Source organism: Gorilla gorilla, chromosome 4, assembly GCF_029281585.2.
Source record: "Gorilla gorilla gorilla isolate KB3781 chromosome 4, NHGRI_mGorGor1-v2.1_pri, whole genome shotgun sequence".
In the NCBI taxonomy this organism is placed as follows: domain Eukaryota; kingdom Metazoa; phylum Chordata; class Mammalia; order Primates; family Hominidae; genus Gorilla; species Gorilla gorilla.
Genome location: NC_073228.2, coordinates 12473238 through 12490081, shown reverse-complemented (window position 1 = coordinate 12490081; position 16844 = coordinate 12473238). Strand labels below are relative to the sequence as shown.

The following is a 16844-nucleotide window of genomic DNA, read 5'->3' as shown; positions in this document are numbered from 1 at the left end:
TCAGTCACGTGGCTCGGGGAGCTTTCTGTTGGTGAACCTGTGGGTGAACCAGCAGGGTGGTGCATCCTAACTCCATGGGGAATGGGTGTGGATGCTCCGACCTCAACCTGTGTGTATCATACGACTGTCATACAACTGTCATTTTTAGTGTAGTGCTTTTTTGTTGCTGTTGTTCTGTGAACTGTAGCAAATTATCAAAACTGAGGGGTCCTGGGAACCTCTGAATTTGCCATTGGTCACAAGTGCAGGTGACCCTGGCAGCTTGCATTCGAAGTGAGAGCCATCTTACAGAGCGCTTGGCCCAAACCCTGTGGAGTCTGACGCTGACTCTGGCGGTTAGTGTCAGAGCTGAATGGCAGTCACCCTCTCGGGGTGGGAACAGAGCCATCATACCGTCCCCTCTCGAGCCACACAAAGGCTTCAGGGCCCTCCCTGAGCCACGGAGCAATCTGGGCAGCAGAACACGAACCGTGCAGGGGAGGGTCAGGCCCTGACCTTGGACTCTATGGCATCTTTGTTGACACCAGACAGTGGACTCCACACCCCGCCCACCCTCCTTCCAGGACTAACTGCCCCGCAGCCAGGCTGATGGGCTTCGAGGCACAAAGAGCGGTCACTCCTTAAAAATTCTACCCCGTACCTTCTTGGGCATCCGTCAATGTTCCCCTCCTACTCCACAAAGACACCATGACTTGAAAGCTATAGACAGCAGCACAGAACGCCCCTACCCCACAACCCTTGCTGGAAAATCAAATCGCCGCATTAAAACGTATTTTCTCCACAAATGCAAACTCTGGGGTTGGGCATGGTGGACAGGTGGGGCCGCCTTACCTGGTAGTGGGAGGTGAGGTCTGCTTTGCTGTGCGGGGAGGCCCCAGTGGGGCTCCTTCTGGACCGTCCTTGGCAAGGAGGGGGCTGCTGGGGAGGAGTGGTGACCACGGGAAGACTGTTAGCTTCTCAGAGGCAGAATTTCAACCTGCAGGGGGAAAAAAGCAAGTAAAAAAATTGCCTTTGAAGAAAACATCTTCCTTTTGATCTAAAACAAACATTTGGTATTAATAAACAAGGGAGGGGGCAGCTTCAAAGCCAACTGTTTGCCACGAGGGACCGAGGGATCGAGGGATTGAGGGATCGGCACCCTCCAAAGGGCACTCTGCTTTTTATGCCCCAGGGGAGTAAAACGAAACTTGCAGAAAACACATCATTAGGACCCTGTTGCCAAACAGCCACCGTGCAGTCCATCCCAGGGTCCACCCCTCCCCCAGCCCACTTGCAATGGTCCCCCAATCCCAGGGACTCTTCCATCCCACCACGCTGGCCCCTCCCCATCGCCTTTCCCACCACCGCCAGCTCTTGCTTCCTCCCCCACCCAGCCTAGATTCCAGGACCCACCACTGTCTGCACTCTCCCAGCTACTTTGTCCCTCTCTTTTAAAAATATTCATCAGATGATGTCACTGTCCTGATCTGGAGACACAGCCTTCCACTGGTGTCCTGTGTCATTTGGAAGAAACACTTAAAGTTGCTTCAGTGGCCTGCAAGCCAGGTGAATCTGGCTTCTGTGATTTGGGGACTTCCTAAGAAAATAACATGCGAGGGCTCACATGGGGGCTGCACGCTCATAGATAGCTTCACGTCAACCCCCTTTGCCTTTGGGGCTCTCGGCAGTCTGGCCCCCTCTCCTAGTACACTCCCTCTCTCCCCTGCAGCCCCACTGGCTTCCTGGCCATCCCTCCACACAGGCGCATGCCTCCCCGACCCCACCCCTGCACCACACCTTTGCAGGTCTACTGCATGGAATGCTCTTCCCTGCACAATTGCAGGCCTCCCTCCCTCCCTCCCTCCCTCCCTGCCTGCCTGCCTACCTGCCTCCCTCCCTCCCTGCCGGCCTCCCTCCCTCCCTCCCTGCCTGCCTGCCTCCCTCCCTCCCTGCCTGCCTGCCTCCCTCCCTCCCTGCCTGCCTACCTCCCTCCCTCCCTCCCTGCCTGCCTGCCTGCCTCCCTCCCTCCCTGCCTGCCTCCCTCCCTCCCTCCCTGCCTGCATCCCTCCCTCCCTCCCTGCTTGCCTGCCTACCTGCCTCCCTCCCTCCCTGCCTCCCTCCCTCCCTCCCTGCCTGCCTCCCTCCCTCCCTGCCTGCCTCCCTCCCTCCCTGCCTGCCTCCCTCCCTGCCTGCCTCCCTCCCTCCCTTCCTGCCTGCCTCCCTCCCTCCCTGCTTGCCTACCTCCCTCCCTCCCTCCCCACCTGCCTCCCTCCCTCCTTCCCTGACTCCCTCCCTCCCTGCCTGCCTGCCTCCCTCCCTCCCTGCCTGCCTGCCTACCTGCCTCAGAGCTGTGCACATATGGCACCTTTCCAAGGCCACCCAGGAGCAGAACACCCCATCAAAATAACCAGCATCCCCATGGCATTTCCTTCTCCTTTTCCCCACAAATTTCCCCCCAGGGACTTAGCACATCTGGCTTCATGCAGATGTGCTGGATCCTGCCATCCCACTTTGCCTCCACTGGAATGCAGGCTCCCTGAGGGCAGGCATCCACAACTGCTGGATTTAGTGCTGAATCCCCAGTGCCCAGGATGTGCCTGGCACATAGCTGGGGCTCGCTCCATATTCTTCTGAGTGGATAAGTAAATGAATGAATGAATGAACCCACAAAAGTTACTCCCCCATTAATACTTCTGGGTTTATTTAGAATCATATCCCACTATCACACCGGAGAGCAGGAATTCCCAGGATATGGAGGGGACTGAAGGATTCTGTTTGTTTAGTCGGTGAGGGCTGGCAGGGGGTAGACCCAAGCCTGGGAAGTCTTGTTTGCTTAATTTACTCCAACCCGAACAGTGTATGTGTGCCATCAGCCAGACGGGACACAAAAACGGTTTAGGAGATCCACTCTGATTAGCCTGAGAGACTGTCTTTGGGATAGAGTCATGAGATCAGGGTGGCCAGGGAGTGGCTGAGCTGTGTCTCCCTGAATTGCCCCCACCACTGGCACCACCCAGAAATTTCACAACGGAGTTTTAAACAGCAACACACAACAATAATACATCTACCAGTTTGTTTCTTTTCCTAAAATCTAGTCACTGAACAGAGTACCACCCCCATACCGAAGAACCGAAGAGCAGAACCAGCATCACAGAGAGCCCAGCAACCCCGGAGCAATGCCTGGGAACATCTGCCCTTTCAGGGACCATTGGTACAGAGCCCAGTGCCCACTGCTGGGCGTGGGAGCCACTTTTCAATGGCAAAAGTGTGAGTAATAGGAACAGGTCCACGGATGAAATGCAGCCAGGGAGGTGGCTGGGAGAGGGCCTGGGTGCAGGGGACCTGTGCAGAGGTAGAGGACTCAGGTGGAGGTGGAAGGCAGCCCAGGTTGGGTAGGAAGGGGCTCCAGGAAGGGGCTCCAGGAAGGGGCCTGGCCTGGTGGGGAGAGAAAGCAGGCGGCAGGCTTCTCTGCGACCTAAGTGCTTGATTCTCAGCAGGAGCACAAAAGGCAAGGGCTAGAACTCACACTGCACCAGGCCCTGGGCAGGGAAGTCCATGGGGAACTGAAGATCTGCGCCTAGCCTCCTCTGAGCCTGCTGTCCACACCCCCACAGCCCCAGCTTCCAGCTGTTCCAATGACCGGAGGAGCAGAAGCTTCTGTAAGCCCTCAAGTCTCCCCTGGTCCCCTTGGGGCTTTCAGGGAGATAATAGGATACCCTTCTGGTTCTGGAGGCGATTCCCAAGCATTTGCTTTAACTCTCAATGTCACCTCCTCCCCAGACAGGGCTCCCAGAGCCAGGATGGAGGCAGGTGGTCCAGGGAGACTCCTGCCCCGCTGCTCTCTCCCACCAGCCCCAAAGCAGAGGCCGCCCAGGGCCTGGGCAAGAGGAGAGCCTGGGGAGAGGCGGGCTGTCTGCCGGGGCTGTCACCCTTCCTGACTTGTCAGTTCTCTTGCCTTTGAGGCGGATGGAGCCGTCCTTCCCAGAGCAGTCCTGGCAGGGGAGGCACCCACAGGAAGGAATGGAAACAGAGTCCATCCCTGGGGAATCCCAAGTCATCCCCTGGGGCCACATGGACACCGATGCTGCCCAGCCTGGCAGCCAGTCCAGGGCCAGGGAACATAAACCCTTGAAGGAGATGGGGAGGAATTAGAGGGAGCAAAGACAGGGTCAGGAGATGTGATGAAAGAACCCAAGAGAAGCTCCAACCCCACTGCTCCCCTCCCCAGCACAGAGATCTTTAAGTGTCATGCCTGAAACCCAGGCCGCCTTCTCTAGGTGCTGCTCTTGCTTCCTGCCCCATCCAGCCTAGATTCCACATCCCCCCAGAGGCCGAGCTGAAGGCGGTGCCCCCGGCAGCCCCACACCTCTCCACTGCACCTTGCAAGCCAAGCTCACAGGAGGTTATTTCATTTTCATTTTAACTGGTCGTACCCAGCCCCGTCTGCAGCCGCCGGCTTAGAGGATGGAGACACGAGCGATCCACAGGCCGCCGAGTCCGGAGGGCAGGGACCAGCCTCAGCGCAGCCACCCCTGCCTGGGCTCGAGCCTCCTTGGCGCCCCGCACCCCTCCTCTGCCGCCGGCTAGGCGAAGGCGCTGCATCCCAGCCCCACCGATAGGCCCAGCCTGGTTTTGTTTCCCTCGACCTGAGCTGAGTGGGAGATAACTTAACAGCTTGTCCCCGATTGTAATGGCATGTTTTCCCCCACTCCGCAGTGGGAAACACCATCCATCACCCATAGTGCAGAACACGGGCCTATGGCCCCCTCCGTGTGCGCTCCTGCACCCCACGCCCCACCCCTTGGTGCTGCGGGGTTTAGGGGACCTCAGGGCTCGCCCCAGGCTCGTGGCTGGCAGAAGGAGTGGAACCGCGGTGGGAGGCAAAAGGCCCAGTGACCAAGTACCCCTGATGGCTCTCTAGGCCCCGCAGCCCGGCAGGGTTGGGAGCGTAGTCGGGCGCTGGGCTGGGCTGCAGGTGGCTTCTCAGGGCGCAGTGGCAGGGACCAGAGTGGGCGGGGCCTGGACGAGGCCACAGCCTACCATTCCCCCACTTCCTGGGGACAAAAGGGTCCAGTCTGTCTCGGGAGTGAGCTGCGTCCTCCTCATTCTCTGACCCGTATTTATTGCTCCTCATCCTGCGCTGAGTGTAGTGCTCAGAGCACAGCAGAGCACACAGGGACACCCCACTGTTGACCTTCAAGGGGAAAAGCCCCTGCAGCCTCCTCACCTCCCCCTCTTCTGGGAGGTCAGGTGGGGAATTCTGAGATCCCATCCTGTCCCCTACACACACATATGCGTGCACACATGCTCACATATGCACATGAGCACAGACGGGCCATCCTGGACCCTACCCTCCACCTGCTTCCTCAGGATCTAATCCTCTTGCTTTAATGACAGGGCCCCCAAATAATAAAGGAGTCCAGGGAGAGGCTTAAGCATCCCCAGAAGGCTGGCTATGGGTGGCAGGGCCCCCAGAAGAGCTGGGAAGCATGAGGAGTGTCCTACAAAGGGTGAGGGCTGTGCCCTGGGGCTTAGAGGGGGGCCTCAGTCTCAGAGAAGGATTTTAAAGACTCCTGTGCCCGCATCTGCAGCTGGCCAGTTTCCTCTTCGCAGCTCTCAGCCTGGCTGCTTCAGCCTGCTGCAGAACCAGCCAGCACTGCTCCCGAGGCAGCACGAGACTGGGGCAGCCCCTGGTGCTCTGGCCCCAAAAGGCCTCCTCTCAGATTCTTGTCATTGGAAAGAGAAGATAGAAAAACAAACATTTGGACTGCTATAAAGTGTCTTCTACCAAAAAATAAGCAGATACACAAAGGGAGAGGGAGGTAGCAAAAGGAGTGAGAGAGACCGAGGGAGGGAAGAGGAGAGAAGGCAGCCTCTGGGGATGAGGCATGTTCACCCAGCCTGGACAGGGGAAGATTGAGGAGGGCCATGGCAGAGGTGTGGGTGAGGCACACAAGGTAGCTGGAGCAGAAGCCACAGGCAGATAGCCCAGGTGAGATGCACTGGCCAGGCAGAGAGGAGGCTAGGATGGCAGGCCCTGGGGAAGGGCAGAGAAGGCAGAAGTCAGATGACCTGCCCTGGCTGGCCCTGATGACCTTGGACTCACGAGTTGCCTTTGTGTTGACAAAGATGCTGCAGAGGCCGGGGGGTGCCAGAAGCAAGGGACAAGCACAGCTAGGAAAGAATGTGCTGAGATGGGGGAGAGGAGAGCCTGGCCGAATCACCATCCTCATCCTCGTCCTCAGCCCCCCGTCAGTGTTTGCTCACTATCGTGCCCCAGCGCCTGGCCAATGCTGGCACACAGTAGGCGCTCAGCAGTTTTGGTGAAATGAATGCTGCAAAGAAGGAAGTCAATCTGGGTGAGTGGCATGGAGCTGGGTAACGTTTCTGATGAAAATTCTTGGCTGTAATTCCAGCACTTTGGGACGCTGAGGTGGGTGGATCACGAGGTCAGGAGTTCGAGACCATCCTGGCTAGCACTGTGAAACCCTGTCTCTACTAAAAATACAAAAAATTAGCCAGGTGTGGTGGCAGGCGCCTGTAGTCCCAGCTGCTTGGAGAGGCTGAGGCAGGAGAATGGTGTGAACCCAGGAGGCGGAGCTTGCAGTGAGCCGAGATCGCTCCACTGCACTCCAGCCTGGGTGACAGAGCAAGACCCCATCTCAGAAAAAAAAAAAAAAAAATTCCTGGGTGACCTGAACACCAACAAATGGGATCAAGAAGTTGTCACTGATTTGCATCTGATGACAGGATGGTCTTCAGGCTCCTAGAGGTGGGGGTGAGGTGGAATGAACTTCCCATTCTACATGGCAAAGCAAATGAACTGAGCCCACCTAAAACCCAGGCATCCCAAGACCCTCACACTCACAGCCTCCTGTGCAGAGAGAGGACAAACAGCCAAGCATACATCCTGGATTTTTTTCTGCAGATCTCCAAATAGAAGGCCACACTTGGACTTCAGCATGCAAGGACAGGCTGGGGACATCACTAGTCCTTTATAAATTAAGGCTCATCTGAGGACATGGCTTCATTTATAGGATTTAAGATGAGGCATCACAGAGAGGCAGAAGTGGCCGGTGAGTTGAGGCGGAGCCCCCCATTTCACTACCACCTCCCCGGGCCTACTGACAGCAGCACATGGGGGAATGAGACAATGGTCCCCCTCTGGGCAGATGCAGCCCTGCCAGTGCAGGACTTGAATTCTGAGGCTGTTCGTCTTCTCAGAGCATGCTACACTCCATTCTCTGCAACAGCCTGATTGGCATGCCTTGGAACATTCCAGGCAATGGCAAGGGAAAAGCTTGGAGCAGGACCTGCAGGCCTGGGTTCTCCTCCCAGCCAATCACTGTGTGACCTGGGACATCTGAACATCCCTGATCCTTTCCCCATCAACTCACAGGAAGTGTCTACTATGTGGCAGATGCAGACCCAGGTTCCAGGCATTCAACAAGGTACAATAGCAACCCCATCCCTGCCCAAAGTGTCTTGGATGTCACCTTCCCTGCCCCCTGTATGAGGCACACAGAAAGAAGACAGAAAGGGCTTTGCACTAAATCACAGCTGCGCTTTCTCCTAATACTCCAAGGAGTCAAATGACCTCTGAAGGCCACCAGAGCCACAGGCCTCTTTGTGATGGTCACACATGGGCTTGTGAAAGAGCCATTTAGGGACATAGCATAGGGGACTCTGGGACCAGGGGCTCCAAAGGAAGGACCCTAAAATCACCAGAAATCAAGTTTAGGTTTTTATAGCATTTTGCTTATCTTCTTTTTGTTTTGTTTTTTGTTTTGTTTTGTTTTGTTTTTTAACAAAGATAGCAATATCACCAGAAATATGCTTGCATTCTTATTTGGCTTCCTGGAGGGACTCAGAAAATGGCATTTGCAAAATCTCAGAGGACTCGACTCGCACATTTTAGATTTTACTTTTCTCCCCAAACTACACCTTTGCTGGTTCATTTTATTGCAGAGAGTGAAACTTTTTAGCCTTCTAGTCCTGCCAGAAAGTTAAAAAAAAAAAAAAAAAAGAATCAGAGTAATGGCAAGGATTTAACATTCTTTATTTATTTTATTTTTTGAGACAGGGTCTCACTCTGTCACCCAGGCTGCAGTGCAGTGACTTGAACACGGCTCACTGCAGCCTCCACCACCCAGGCTCAAGCAATCCTCCTGCCTCAGTCCCCCGAGCAGCTGGGACTACAGGTGTGCGCCACCATGCCTGGCTAATTTTTGCATTTTTTGTAGAGATGGGCTTTCACCATGGTGCCCAACCTGGTCTCGGACTCCTGAGCTCAAGTGATCCACCCACCTTGGCCTCCCAGAGTGCTGGGATTACAGGTGTGAGGCACTGTACCTGGTCCAACATTCATTTTTTTAAAACCATGGAATTCTCCAAAGGTACTAGAGCTGTGCACCCTCCCAACTGCAGCATTTCCTCAGGGTATGCAGCCCTCTGGAGCTTGCCCGGGGTGCAGTTCCTCAAGGCACTGTTCTCTTTCCTTCTGTTTTTCTTACACTAGCTTCTCCCTGGGTGCCAGTGGTTCTACTTCTGCCGTCTTTTCTGGTTAATCCCTCTCATACCTTTCAGGGCTGCTGGCTTTGCTCTCTTCCATTTTCCATCACCCTAATTCCTTCTCAGCCTCTGCACCCCGCAAAACATAAGCTCCTAACCAAAATCAGAGTTTAAAATGGGACTCAAACTAAGAAAGCAAAATTTGCTCTTTCTTTAACCAAGAGAAAAACAACACAGAGCACCTCATTTTAGTAGTAAAGATTATAGGGAATATACAATATTCAGAATAAATGAACCTCCTCCCCCTGTTTTTAAACCACTCTTGTGAAACCAGCTTAATTCCTGGCTCCCCTCATGCCTTCTGAATCCTGTCTCCGGCAAAAATAATTTGGGTTTTATTCTTCTGGCATCTGGTGGGAGTCAGTGACAATTTTACTGTAGCTATACTTCTTCTTTTTTAATACCAGTGTGTTTTAATAATACAGTGTACCTTTTGGTATTGTTGAAATGTTACATTATTCAACGTATCCAACGGGAAAGGGAAGGGACTTCTGTAATTTATGTGTCCTCGGTGCTGTGTTTAAAGCTTGCAAAGTGGAGGGCTGTAATTTGGGAAGCAATTTTCCCCAAGGTCGGGAGAATGGTTTCTGGAGGAGAGGCTGGAGACTGCCTGACCCAGGCTCAGTGGGCTGGGGGCCCAGAACCCTGGCCATGAGGCTGAGCCTAGTGGTAGGGAGTACCGTGGGCTCAAAATCAGAAATGTTCCCCAAAATACAGCAACAACAACAATTCCTCAGCCTGGCTATGGCTGGCTTGCTGGGCCACTTGGGTTTCAAGCAACTCATTTAGTTTCCAGTTTCTGGCCCTTCCAGAGAGCATCACTGCTGTGCTAAACATCCATGAGTCCCTCCTGCATGGATACTGGGGCACAGCTGGGAACACCACAGGCACCTGTTGAGGGGCCTGCAGTGTAGAGAGAGAGAGAGAGAGAGAGAACAGGTAAACCAAAACCCCAGAGGCAGGGTATGGGCTCCTACAAGATGGCAAGCTCTAGAAGGTTGGGGCCTTATTTTTCCCAGCACCACAGCTAAGCCATCGAGAATGGTGCCTGGCACACCCCAGGTGCTAAGCAAACATGCTTGAGTGAGTGCATGAAAGAGTGAAGAGCCAATAGAGAGACATGGGTGATGGGTGTCTAGGAACCTAAGCAGAGGTACTGCATTCATGGGAGGTGTTCTGGCTTCCTAGGGCAGGTGACCGACCCTGGAGTGAATCGGAGAGGAGAGGGGAGGGGAGGAGAGGAGAGGGGAGGAGAGGGGAGGGGAGGGGAGGAGAGGAGAGGGGAGGAGAGGGGAGGGGAGGGGAGGAGAGGAGAGGGGAGGAGAGGGGAGGGGAGGGGAGGGGAGGCGAGGGGAGGGGAGGCGAGGGGAGGGGAGGGGAGGCGAGGGGAGGGGAGGCGAGGGGAGGGGAGACGAGGGGAGGGGAGGCGAGGGGAGGGGAGGCGAGGGGAGGCGAGGGGAGGGGAGGGGAGGGGAGGGGAGAAGAGGGGAGGGGAGGGGAGAAGAGGGGAGGGGAGGGGAGGGGAGGGGAGGGGAGAAGAGAGGAGGGGAGGGGAGGGGAGAAGAGAGGAGGGGAGGGGAGGGGAGAAGAGAGGAGGGGAGGAGAGGGGAGAAGAGAGGAGGGGAGGAGAGGGGAGAAGAGAGGAGGGGAGGAGAGGGGAGAAGAGAGGAGGGGAGGAGAGGGGAGGGGAGGAGAGGAGAGGGGAGGGGAGGAGAGGAGAGGGGAGGGGAGGGGAGGAGAGGAGAGGGGAGGGGAGGGGAGGGGAGAGGGGAGGGGAGAGGAGAGGGGAGGGGAGAGGGGAGGGGAGAGGAGAGGGGAGGGGAGGGGAGGGGAGGGGAGGGGAGGGGAGGGGAGGGGAGGGGAGGGGAGGGGAAGGGAGGGGAGGGGAGGGGAGGGGAGGGGAAGGGAGGGGAGGGGAGGGGAGGGGAGGGGAGGGGAGGCGAGGGGAGGGGAGGGGAGGGGAGGCGAGGGGAGGGGAGGAGAGAGGAGAGGAGGAGAGGGGAGGGCAGGTGCAGAGCCTTGGATAGAAGGGGTAGGGGAAATGTCATCTAGGGAATGCAAATAATAGAGGAAGTTTAGGACTAGGGGTAGCAGGAGATGAGACCAGACATATAAGTTAGAAACCAGATCAGGAAGTACCTTGAACACCATGCCAAGGACTTTAAAAAGCCATTTGAGGAATTTTAAGTAGGACATGATGAAGATTTGGGTATTCGGAAGCACGCTCTGGTGCCGATGTGGGCTGGGGAGAGGGGAAAAACCAAGGCAGGAATCTCAGTAGGGAGGCGGCCCAGGTGATCCAACGGCTTACGGAAGGGCGGATGGAGTTAGTGACTGTGAACACCAGGACTCGGTGACCAGTCCCACCCACATGGGAGATGAGGAAGACGTAAGCCACCTCCCGGGTTTCGGGTTTGTCCAACTACATAAATAGGGGGCCAGTTTGTGATAAGGTGAGGAGGAGGAAGTTGAGCTTGGGAGACCATGACATCAGGAAGTTGCAGTGCAGGGGCCTTCAGCTTGGCGATGGTGTCATTTATCGTATTATTACCCACAGTCCACTCTGCTATTCCTTACACCTTTTCCTATGTTAAAAATGGCACAAGGCCGGGCACGGTGGTTCACACCTGTAATCCCAGCACTCTGGGAGGCCAAGGTGGGCAGATCACTTGAGGTCAGGAGTTCGAGACCAGCCTGGCCAACATGGTGAAACCCTGTCTCTGCTAAAAAACTACAAAAATTAGTCAAGTATGGTGGTGCATACCAGAAATCCCAGCTACTCGGGAGGCAGGAGAATTGCATGAACCTGGGAGGTGGAAATTGTGGTGAGCCAAGATCATGCCACTGCACTCCAGCCTGGATGACAGAGCAAGACTCTGTCTCAAAAACAAAACAAAAAAGAAATGGCACCATATGATGTTTCAAGGCCGATGGGGCTGAGCTCACGTTGGACATGCTGAGTTTGAAGAGCCCCTGGAATGTCGGGGAGGAGGGTTGGTCAGTGGTGGTGCTAGCATCTAAGCTGGAGAGAATCCTGCCTGCACTGGGGACTGTGGCAGTCCAGGCTCTAAGACAGCCCCTGTGTCTTCACCTCCTGGTGCCCAGACACCCCCTGGTGTCACCTCCCCTGTCATACCAGCATTGGTCTGTGTGACCAATAGAATTCAGCAGAAGTGAAGGTTCATCAATTCTAAGATTAGATCTGAAAAGACCTCCATCTTTCTCTCACTCTGGAGGAAGTCAGCCGCCCTGTCATGAGGACACTCAGGCAGCCCTACAGAGAGGCCACCTGGAGAGGAACTGGGGCCACAGCCAGCAGCCACGAGAGAGACAAGCTTGGAAGCAGATCCTCCAATGAGAGAGACCAGCTTACAAGCAGATCCTCCAGCCCCAGTTGAGCCTTCCCATGCCTGCGGCCCCAGCCAACGTATCAACGCAACCTCGAAGGGACGCTGAGCCAGGCACTCAGCTGAGCCCCTCCCAGATTCCCGAACCTCAGAAACCATGAGCTAATAAATGATTGTTGTCTAAAGCCATTAAATTTGGGGATAATCTATTACACAGCAATAGATAACATGGGGATTACAAAAAAATATGAATGGTGGGTGGAGCCACAGGCATGGAGAAGAACACGAAGTGAGAAGACGGGATGAGAGCAGATTACAGAGGTGAGGAAGGTCACACTGGGACATGCCAGGAGGCAGTGGTGGGAGAGAAAGGCCCGTGAGGAGGGAGGAGGAAGAGCCCTCAAAAGGAGGAAGGCAAGGCTGAGAAACACGACAAAATCCCAAGGATGAGAGCTCTATTAGGCTGTTCTTGCATTGCTATACAGAAATATCTGAGGCTGGGTCATTTATCAAGAGAAGAGGTTTAATTGGCTCCTGGTTCTGCAGGCTGTACAGGAAGCACCGTGTTGGCATCTGCTCCTGGTGAGGTCTCAGGAAGCTTCCACTCATGGTGGAAGGTGAAGAGGGAGTAGGCGTATTACATGGCAAGAGGGGAGATGAGGGAGGCACCACACTCTTTTAAACAACCAGATCTCACATGAACTAATTGAGGAACAATTCACTCATCACCAAGGGGGTGGTGCTAAGCCATCCATGAGGGATCCTCCCCCATGATCCAATCACCTCCCACCAGGCCCCACCTCTAACACTGGCAAACGATTTCAACATGAGAGTTGGAGGGGGACACACATCCAAACCGTATCAAGAGCATTTCCAGGAGGAGAGCGTCAGTTGCTACGAAGGCCCAGCAGGACCCCGGCTTCCCAGGGACCAAGTTCTCCCCCTACCCTGTCTCAGTCCAGACCTTCTTACCTGCCACCTCCCTGCCTGGCTGCTGGCCCCATCACATCTCTCAGATCTCACTCCCAGGGTCTTCGGTCTTCAATGAGAGGCCTTCCCTGACCACCCATGCTAAAGGAGTCCCCAACCCCAGTTTCCCGGTCACTCTGTCATAGCTGCCTGGCATTTGTTGCAAGTTGTAATTATATTTTCATTTGTTTCTGTCTCAGCCACGACCTACGAAGGCTGGGAAATATCTGTTTCATTCACTACCATAAACCAAGTGCATGACGTATCCTAGTTTCTCTATATTTGTTGGATAAATGGATGGAAAGAAAGAAAGATAAAAACCCTGAGTTTCACCTGGAGGCCCAATTCAACTGGTGGAAAAACCATTTCCCTCCCCAAGTCACACACTCGCCGCGGCAGTAGGGCTCCTTGGCTCTGGAGGAAAACATAGCTGGGCTGGGGGAGGAGGTGGAGAAGGACAGGAGACTCTGAAGTTGACCCAGACCAGCTCTTCCATCATTCTAAAAGTGGGGAAGCTGGATACAGTGGTGCATGCCTGTAATCCCAGCTACTTAGGAGGCTGAGGCAGGAGGATCACTTGAGCTGAGGAGTTTGAGGCTAGCCTGGGCAACATAGCAAGACCCCATCTCATATCTCATAAATAAATAAAGAGTAATTAAAATGAGGGCTTCTTTAGGAATTCCAAGTGGCCACCGTATTCCCTTCAAGCATTCAACAAACATCAACAGGCTGTGCAACTGGGCTAGGTGGTGGGAACCTGTCCCCTCAGCAGTTCAGAGTCTTGGTGGGGAAGCTGGCAGCCAGACAGGGCAGGAGAAGATGCAGTGTAAGGGGTGAGGCCTGAAGGCTGACTGTCCCCCTCCACCCTTCCTCCCCGAGCTGTGAGGCCCTGGGCAAGTAGCATAACGTCTTAAACTTCCACAGCTTGCCTGTAAGCAGGACTGCTCCCACCGCACAGGCTGGCACCACCTTTTGTTCCTCACCAACAAAGCACTTGGGCCTGGGCCAGAGCATAGGTCCACATTGCCATGATTTCAACCGGTAATTACAATACACTGCAGAGAAGACACACAGAGCACTGTGGACGCAGGGAGGGTTGGAGTGGGCTGGGGAATGAGCAGCTTTCTGAAGGAGGTAACAGTGGAGGCTTGAAGGAGCGGGAGGTGTGGAGCAGAGAAGCAGCTCAGAGACATAAACCCTCCCATGCCCAGGCAAGGAGGCCAGAGGGCCTGAACAGCTGAGGGCTTCAGCAGCAGGACTCAGGCTGGAAGTGAGGCCCGTCAAGGACTGAACCCAACCCTGCCTACAGAGGAGTATCTGTGGCCAGCGGCACGGTCACCAACACCAGCATCCGGTCCAGGGCCACAGCCTGAGACAGCCACACCCAACAGAGGCAGAAGAGGACCCGCGCAGGAGCCAAGCAGAGCTGGAGGTCTATGATTTTCATCTGAACAGGGAGCTGGGCCCCGAGGAGGACTTGGAACCACCCAAGTCTGCCCCATCTTTGGGGGTGGCTGTCTGTCCACACAGTGGCCATCTGGGATATGGAGGGTGGCATGTTTGCCACAGTTCAGGTTCATCCCCATGCGTGCTTCCCCAGGTGTTGTGCCCAGTTAAGGGTCGAAGCCCCCTCCTCACAGCCCATCCTGTTTCCCGGTCCCCTCGAGGATCTCCACAGGTGAGTTACCTGGCTATAGGTCGGGTGGGAGGTGAAGAGAGGAACTTTCTAGTTGCTTTTCTCCAGCTTGGAAATGAGGCCTTGGAGAAGCCTCCTGAAGGGGAGAAGGGAGGGACGGCTGGCAGGGGTCAGGAACACCAGGGGGGGAAGCAGAGAAGTGCAGGGAGTTGGGGGTGCAGGGGGCTTCAGGGAGACAAGGGAGGGGTACTAGTGTAGAAGCCAGGATGGGGTGGGATACAAGGGCACAAGGAGGTAGGAAGGGGGAACAGAGGGTGGAGATGTGGGGTGAGGGAGAGGGAACTGGGACAGGGGTGCAAAAAGGCAGGAAGGTGGGGGAGGGGTGCAGAGGGTAGGGAGGTGGGGCAAGGGTACTGGGGGCAGGGATGGGGATGTGGGAAGGTGGGGGAGGGGTGCAGAGGGTGGGGAGGTGGGGGCAAGGGTACTGGGGGCAGGGATGGGGATGTGGGAAGGTTGGGGAGGGGTGCAGAGGGTAGCAAGGTGGGGGAAAGGGTACTGGGGCAGGGATGGGGGTGCAGGAAGGTGGGAATGGAATGCATGGGACAGGCACAGGTACATAAAGGTGGTTGGGGGCACAGGGGTGCAGATGGAGGGAGGTGGGGGAGAGGGTATGACAGGGTAGGGCACAGGGGCAGGGGAGGGGTGCAGACATCCACAGTCTGGGTGCAGGGGTAGGGTGGCAGAAGGTGGTTGGGGGTGTAGGCGGTGGACAGGGTGGAGGTTAAGGCAGAGGCCCCTCTGGGCTGGGACCCTGCAGGCCTCCAGCCTCGGCACAGCCTGAGCAGTGGCAGCGTGGCAGATGGGAACGTGCAGAAACACGCAGAAGCATGGCCCCTGGTTAATAAGATTAGGATGTTGAACAGCCCACATGTTCTCCAAGACTGGCTGTATGCCACAAATGGAGGGGACTGCGACCTTAATAGGATGCTGAACTTTTGGAAAGTGGAGCAAAATGAAGAGAGTCAGAGTGGGGGACTGAGAGTCCCCCTCTCTGGCTGGAGGTCAGGGCTACTGGTGACATGAGGGCTTCCGGGAGTTCAGAGTGGGGCATTTTCACTTCTGGGTACTAAAAGCCGGTGGGCCTGGATGGGACTCATTCCTTGGCGTCCTGTTACAGCAACAGGAATGACCAGCGCTCCTAAAGGCCCCCCACCTGGCCCTGAGACCTCCATCTCTGCCCACGGTCTGGCTGCGTCTCCTGGAAGATTTTGTTTTTTAATGCTCCTGTCCTGGGGCTGTTCCTCTCTCTAGGCCTAGCACACACTTCCAGCCTGGGCATCAGGGAAATAACTCAAAACCATAACACGCTTTAAAAAATACACTAGCCAGCAACTGCAACAACATTTGCTTTGCACAAACATTTCAAGAGAATTCCCCAGATAGTCTTGCTGTGGGAGAATTCTAGCCACCAGGAGAAAGCTGCCCAGGCCCCGGCAGGGCTTGGCTTCCCAGCGGTCCCTGGCCACCTCGAGGACAGGAGGCAAACAGGGACAGACAGCAGCAGAGGGGTTTGAGGCTACAACAGCATACAGAATTTCCTGGCAGGATGTGTCATTAGAGCTCTCCTAGAGAGGGCCCTTACCCCACCCTTTCCTTGACAGCCTGGGACACAGTGATGCCCACCTCTGAGCCTCCCATGCGTTATCTTAGGTGTTCACGAGATTGTCATGTGAATGCCAAAAGCCTGCCTGCCTCCCACGGAGCTGGGAGCTCCTGAGGACAATGTCTGCCACGTAGCAGGGCGTGGAAATCTTCCTGAGTGATTTGGGTGTTACCTGTGTGGAGCCGATGACCTTTCACGGTCCTTGCCTGCCTCGGGACCCCTGTTCTGTCAGGCTGTCCCCACGCTATCCCTCCCAGCCAGCCCATCAGCTCAAAGAAGTGGGGCTGTCATGAGCCTGCACTGGCTGAGGCCATCATGAGAGCCCTCCTAAGGTGGAAGCGGAAGTCCTGGGTCCACCCCCTGCATGGCAGCCCCCACCCAGGTGCACTGCCACTCCTCCCCCTGGCCCCATGACTCAAGGAACTTTCCTGGGAGCTGGGAAAGCTGGGAAATATCTCAGTTTAGGTCATGGCTATAATGGTGCAGATATTTGTCAAAACTCATTGGACCATACTAAGACCTATGCATTTCATAGTATGTAAATTACCCTCAGTTTTTTAATTTAAAAAAGTTACCTCCTAGACTGAAAACAGATTTGAGCGAAAGCCACTGCCTCAGACCCCTAGGGCTTCCAATGGACTGCAGAATCTTTTATTCAGCCAAAGTCAGCCAATGGAGC

General features: G+C 55.3%; 1 protein-coding gene across 2 annotated transcripts in view; it reads right to left on the bottom strand.

Annotated features, from left to right (window-relative positions):
* The window catches only part of LOC134758485 (histidine-rich glycoprotein-like), a 305440-nt gene that overhangs the window by 176409 nt on the left and 112187 nt on the right, over positions 1–16844 (bottom strand). For both annotated transcript variants that reach the window (XM_063706035.1, XM_063706036.1), the window contains exon 2: positions 832–976. The gene's annotated coding sequence lies outside the window, so the exon portion shown is untranslated. The remainder of the gene's footprint in view (positions 1–831; positions 977–16844) is intronic.